This window comes from Pelobates fuscus, chromosome 3, assembly GCF_036172605.1.
Source record: "Pelobates fuscus isolate aPelFus1 chromosome 3, aPelFus1.pri, whole genome shotgun sequence".
Taxonomy (NCBI): domain Eukaryota; kingdom Metazoa; phylum Chordata; class Amphibia; order Anura; family Pelobatidae; genus Pelobates; species Pelobates fuscus.
The window spans coordinates 413,537,619-413,544,637 of NC_086319.1; positions in this window are offsets into that span (position 1 = coordinate 413,537,619).

Below are 7,019 nucleotides of genomic sequence, written 5' to 3' on the forward strand. Positions count from 1 at the left end.
CCAGCACAGACTTAGAGAATACAAGATAAATGCCTCTGTATAAATGCCAACTGTCTAACCCACAACCAATTCAACTGCTGCTTCAAGGCAGCCTACTGATGTCCTTCAAAACTTGTGTAATGGAACCGGCAGGTAGCGGCAGATAGAGAGTAGCAAAAAGGTTTATGCAGTCGTTACTAATGTGGACGTACAGGAGAGTTCAAATCCCAGCATTGGGTTTAGCGGGTACAAAGTAACGTGCCTGTAATTGCGCCCTGAACTAACTGTCTACCTTGTAGCAAACTCAACTGCTGCTTCGAGGCAGCCTAATGGTATCCCTCAAGGTTGCATACTGGAACCGGCATAGACATCGTAGGAGCCCAGGTAAGTAAAATAAAAAATAAGTCAGAGTAATTGCATCGGCAAGAGCAAGCCCGCAAGCCCGACGCGCGTTTCGGCGTTACTGGACGCCTTTCTCAAGAGCTACTCAGTGTGAGTTAACGGACCTGTTAAGAAGGGGTCTAGACGCTCCTCCCCTTGATGATCCTCCAATCCGTACTCACTAAAAGTTAAGTGAAGTTCAACGCCCCCTCCCTCTCTGGGCCAATCCTAGAGGGACCGGTGGGCGTGTTAGAGGGTAGGGGCATCACTGCTAAACTGGTGCAGGGCCCTTCCATCTCTATGTTGGAATAAAAAGGAGCGAGTACCGGTAACATATACTGTGAAAATACAAAGTAGTACAAAGTGTCCATATTATGTATATCCTATGTATGACTCAGTACATGGGTATAAATAGGTCTAAATCTACTATGATCAAGGAGACAAAAAAGGTTCGTCTGGTCATATCCAGACAAGGATGTGGTCGCTCCGCTATAGGGGGCTAGGTATCCCGTCGGCAGCATGGCCCGGATACAGAGAATCTCCCAATACAGCGGATCTCTCCATTGTGTATCGGAGTAGTCATCCCCGCTGTGACAACAGTAGTCTCTATCATAATAGTAAAGGTGCCAAGCCAGTATATGGATCCCCTATTGGGTACCTCCATCTAGAGGTGTTCCCTACTTAATCGATTAAACATAGGGTTGCATTATCTATATTGTCACTCGTTGAGGAGTGACAACATGATAGTCCTATATTCAAAATGCTGGTATTCAAAGGTTAGTATTACCGTGAGCTGTGTACATATAACGATCACTGTTAGTACAAACACTGTATAGTGATTGCCAGTAGATTAAAAATTAGAAAATATATGTGTATATCAGGAAAAGAAAAGACACACTATAAGCACATCAGTTTTTGGCTGTTGCCTTATAGATCAAATTAATGGGGAGAAAGAAAATCCCTCATTCAGACCTTTTGGGCTTAGAGTGTTGAGTTTGTGGATCCACCTACACTCTTTTTGACGTAGGATTTTGTCGTAATCGCCTCGTCTTTGTTCGCGTTTTACGAGTTCTAGGCCACAGAACCGTATATCTTTAGAGGACCCACCATGACTTTCCTTAAGATGTCTAGAGATAGGGGTGTCTAAACGTTTTTTTGGGGACGTAACATGTTCCTTGATACGTTCTTTAAAAGCCCGGAATGTTTTACCCACATACATCATTTTGCAACTGCAGGTGAGGAGGTATACTACCCCCATTGAATTGCAATTGAAGAAATGAGATATTTGGAAGGTTTGTTTGCCTTCACTGTCGCTTACGTTCTTGGAATCCCTGAGGATATATCTGCAGGCCACACATCTGCCACAGGCATATGAGCCTGTCGGGATCTTACGTCCCAGCCATGTGGGGTTTGTATTTTGTTTAATCGTAAAGTGGCTGGGAACTAGGATGTCTCTGAGGTTCTTGCCTCTCCGGGCCGTTATAGTGGCTTGAGGGCTCAATACATCTTTGAGATGGATATCTTTTAGGAATTTGGGCCAAAATTTCTGAATGGAACGTTTGACCTCGTTCCAGCCAGTGTCGAAAGACCCTATCATCCTGATTGTTTTCTTGGTAATGTTGTCAGTAAAGGGTGATTCTATCAATAGGTCCTCCCTGTCAGTTAACAACGCCCTTTTATAGGCCCTCTTAAGGCACCTGTTGGGGTATCCCTTCTCCTTGAACTGTTGTCTCAGAGCTTTGGCTTTCAATTGGAAGTCCAATATATCTGTTCAGTTGCGCCGCAGCCTGAGGTACTGTCCAGTGGGGATACCCTGTTTTAAGGGGCTAGGATGGAAACTGTCCCATTTTAGTAGGGAGTTGGATGCAGATGGTTTCTTAAATAGGGTGGTCTTTAAGGAACCGTCATCGCAGACCGAAATAGTTAAGTCCAAAAAGTTTAAGGTTGAGCCCCCAAATTCTGCAGTAAATCTAAGGTTATCTTCATTGACGTTAAGGAAGGACACAAAGTTGTCGAATTCCTCACAGTTGCCCTGCCACACTATAATGACATCGTCAATATACCTGTGCCAAGAAATAATCTTGGGTATGAAGGGAGAGAGACTGTCAGATGTCCACATCTGTTCTTCCCACCAACCCAGGTGGAGGTTGGCATACGATGGTGCACAAGCTGTGCCCATCGCCGTACCTCTCACCTGGTGGTAGTACTTATTGTGGAACAAGAAATAGTTGTGAGACAGGATGAAGTTAAGAAGTTTTAGGGTAAAGGTAGTGTGTGCTTGATATTCAGGGCCTCTTCTGTCTAAAAAATGTTTGACATGTTTGATCCCCCTTTGATACCCTGATACATGCACACACATACCTGCAGAAACAAACTGTCAAACAGTGACAGATACAGACAGGAGCCAGCTCTGAATTCCACTTTAACTATTGAAAGCATAAATACATATTATACCATGTATACACATATAAAATTAAATAAACATAGAAAATAAGGAAGGTGATTGCAGCACACAGGTAATATCCAATTCATAATATGCAATTGAAGACATTTAGCAACAGAACATGTTTTAAAGATATAGTTACTATATTACAACCATGAGCCTATTAGCTTTACATTAATTAATTAGGCCAGTTATCAGGCTATGTATGCTGGCGTATAGAGATTCTGTAATAAAACTGTTATAATATAAAGAAATGTCAGGAGATATCTCTACAACGCTCACTGGCTACCTAACTAACTTTGCATAAAAGAAATTCAATGGCTGGATCTCAGCTCACGGATAGGGCCCTCTTTACCTTTTGTATTAGTCTGTGTATAGTGTACTGTCTCTTCCCCCAACTGTACAACACTGCAGAATATTTTGGTGATTTATACAGGAGCGGGTCTATAACCTAATTTTGGAAGGGACAATGGTAGTGGGTTGTAGTGGGGTGCTAGGTGCTGTAATTGAGAAGTTAGGGGCAGTAGTAGGGGGCTAGGGACTGTAGTGGGGCGGGGGATAAGAGCTGTATTAGGGGGGTTAGAGGCTGAAATAGGTGCATGGCTGCAATTGGGGGAAAGGGCTGCTTTGTGGGGGATATGGACTGCAATTGGGGAAGAGGGGCTGTAATGGGGAGGATACGGGACTGTAGTGCTTGGTATGAACTGTAGTAAGGGGATAGGTGCTGTAGTGGAGGTATGGGTGTAAAAGGGGGGTTAGGTACTGTAAAATGGGATAAGGGTTGCAGTGGGGGGATTTATGCTGTAGTAGGGGAGTTATAGGCTGTAGTGGACGGATAGGACTTAATGGGCTACAATTGGGATGATATGGGACTGTAGTGGAAAATTGCATTCGGACGGTAGGGATGGTAGTGTGAGTAGGTGGTGCATTTAGGGGTAACTGACTTTAGTAGAGGGGTTGGAGGCAGTAGTAGGGATGAGGGCTGCAATAGGGAGTAGGGGCAGCTGCTTGGGGCTGTAGTAAGGTAAGGGTTATATTGCCTGTAGTCAGGGCCGGCGCTTCCTATAAGGCGAACTAGGCAGCCGCCTAGGGCGCCATATAGGAAGGGGCGCCCTGCGCCCCCATCGCCGGCCCTTTAAATGCTGCAGCCGCCTGGGCACTCTATAAAGAGCCTCAGGCTACTACCGCACTGCCTCCCCTCCCCTGTAGCGTGGCCGACAGGAAGTGCACACTCAGTCCGGCCGGGTACAGGAAACAGAAACTCCTGTACCGCGGACCGGAGAGGAGCTCGGCCACGCTACAGGAGAGGGGAGGTGAGGAGAAAAGGGGGGGGGGAGAGAAGAGATTACAGGGAGGGGGGGGAACAAGAGATTATAGGGAGGGGGGGAACAAGAGATTACAGGGAGGGAGGGGGGGGGAACAAGAGATTACAGGGAGGGAGGGGGGAACAAGAGATTACAGGGAGGGAGGGGGGTGAAAGAAGAGATTACAGGGAGGGAGGGGGAAGAGGAGATTACAGGGAGATAGGCGGGGAACAAGAGATTACAGGGAGGGAGGTGGAACAAGAGATTACAGGGAAGGAGGAAGAAGAGATTACAGGGAGGGAGGGGCCGGACAAGAGATTACAGTGAGGGAGGGGGGAAAGAAGATATTACAGGGAGGGAGGGGGGAAGAAGAGATTACAGGGAGGCAGGGGGGAACAAGAGATTACAGGGAGGGAGGGGGGAACAAGAGATTAGAGGGAGGGAGGAAGAAGAGATTACAGGAAGGGAGGGGGGAAAGAAGAGACCACTAATGGAAAGGGGGCGTGAGAAGAGACCACTTAGGGTGTGGGGGAGACCACTAATGGAAAGGGGGGGGAGAGGAGAGACCACTAATGGAAAGGGGGGGCAGAGGAGACCAATAAGGGACAGGGGAGGAGAGACCACTAAGGGGCAGGGGAGATCTCTAAGGGACGGAAGGGAGAGCTCTATAGGACAGGGGGCAGGACAGGGAGCTCTTTTGTGGTGGAATCTCGGTAAAAATAAATTTAGTAGGCCGAGATTACCACGTGGCATGTGTACGTGCATATGCTGACGTATCGATCAGTTGGTTGCACGAGGCAAGATACGATCAGTAGTGTACGGAGCATGTGCAAGAATACAGGATGTAGTATTCCCCTCCTCCATTGTGCTGGACAGGCCATGCGGTCAAGCAGGAAGTTAATTCTTATTTGTATTGATTGGTCAAGAGAATGTGCGGGTGGAGCTTAATATGGGAGGAGTTATGTGCCTATATAAGGAGCCTGCACTATTGTCCGGGGCTCAGAACTTGCTGTATTTTGGTGACGTTAGTCCCTCTGAGTCCCGATCGGTGATCCAATAAAGAATCTCTTCCTTCCTGAAGAAACCTGTGTCCATCTCTCTGTGCTTCGCTTCCGTCAGTTTCTCCGGTATCACTTTCACACTACACACACAGACACAATTCATCCCTATACACAGAGAAACACAACATGCTTCCCTTACACACAGAGAAACACACAATGCATCCATTACACACACACACACAATGCAACCCTTACACATAAAGACAATGCATCCTTTGCACATATACACAGAAACACACAATGCATCCCTTACACACACATGCAAACACACACTGCTTCTCTTACACAGACACAGAAACACAATGCATCTCTTACACACACTCAACGTACCCCTTACAGACACACAAACTGCATCCCTTACATAGACATAAACACACTTTGCATCCCTTATACATACAAACACAGATTCACACAATGCATCCCTTACACACAATGAGAAACACACAATACATCCCTTATACACAAACACACACTGCTTTCTATCCCTTACACAAAAACACACTGCTTCCACTACACACAAACACACTGTATCACCTACACAAACTGGTATCCCTATACACTACATTCCATAAGCACACACATTAGATCCTCTACCATAACACATCCCCTACACACTCCACTTCTTGTGAGCGAACATATAGGTGGACTTATGGGTGGACCTTATGGGCATACTCACCATCAGGCCCTGGGGCCCAGACCTTGAGCTGTGTAAGGGGCCCCAAAAAATGGAGCTGCTTCCCGTTATCCCAGAACATTTTTTTGTGACCACAGTTACAAACAGCCTCCAGAGATCCGGTTCTACACCAGACCAGTGGCCAGACTGCAGCCAGAGCCCATCACCATCCTCATCTGGTTGTAAGTAGGCAATCTAGTATATTATTAGTGACACTAATCTCTAATTTACCTCACATTAAAGGGACAATTTAGTCCCCAGAACCACTTCAGCTTAATGAAGTGGTTCTGGTGTCTTTAGTTTGTCCCTGCAGGCTTTTTAATGTAAACACACACTGTGTGCAGCACTGGCATTAGTTCATATGGCAGATCATATGGGTAGGGCATTGTGATGTCACTGGGAGAGGGGGCGGCAAATCTTTCTTTTGCCTAGGGCGGCAAAAATCCTTGCACCGGCCCTGCCTGTAGTAGGGCATAGGGCAGTGATGGCGAACCTATGGCACGCGTGCCACAGGTGGCACGCCGAACCCTCTCTGTGGGCACGCGGCCACAGGTCCGCCATCACTGCAGAATAGGCGCCTGTCTGCCCGAAACGGCAGGCGCCTATTCTTCTTCCGGGTCGGGAGGCAGGGGGAGGGATCTGTGTAGCAGCTCCCCCTGTCCTCCCGCGCGATGCTATGTGGAGCGTTGCCAAGCGTTACCATGGCAACACTCCACACAGCATCGCGCGGGAGGACAGGGGGAGCTGCTACACAGATCCCTCCCCCTGCAGTACTTACCACCACCGGACCACCAGGGATGGCTGTGTTCCCCCCCCCACACTTCATTGAAGGTAAGAAGGAGGGGGGTGGGATACTAACACACCACCCCTACCCCCCCAGAAGTACCCTTACCCCCCCAGCACCACCCCTACCCACCACAGCACCCTACCCACCACAGCACCACCCCTACCCCCCACAGCACCACCCCACTCCCCCCAGCACCACCCCTAACCCCCACAGCACCACCCCACCCCCCCAGCACCACCCCTACCCCCCCAGAAGTACCCTTACCCCCCCAGCAGCACCACCCCTACCCACGACAGCACCCTACCCACCACAGCACCACCCCTACCCCCTACAGCACCACCCTACCCCCCAGCAGCACCCCACCCCCCCAGCAGCACCACTACCCCCCAGA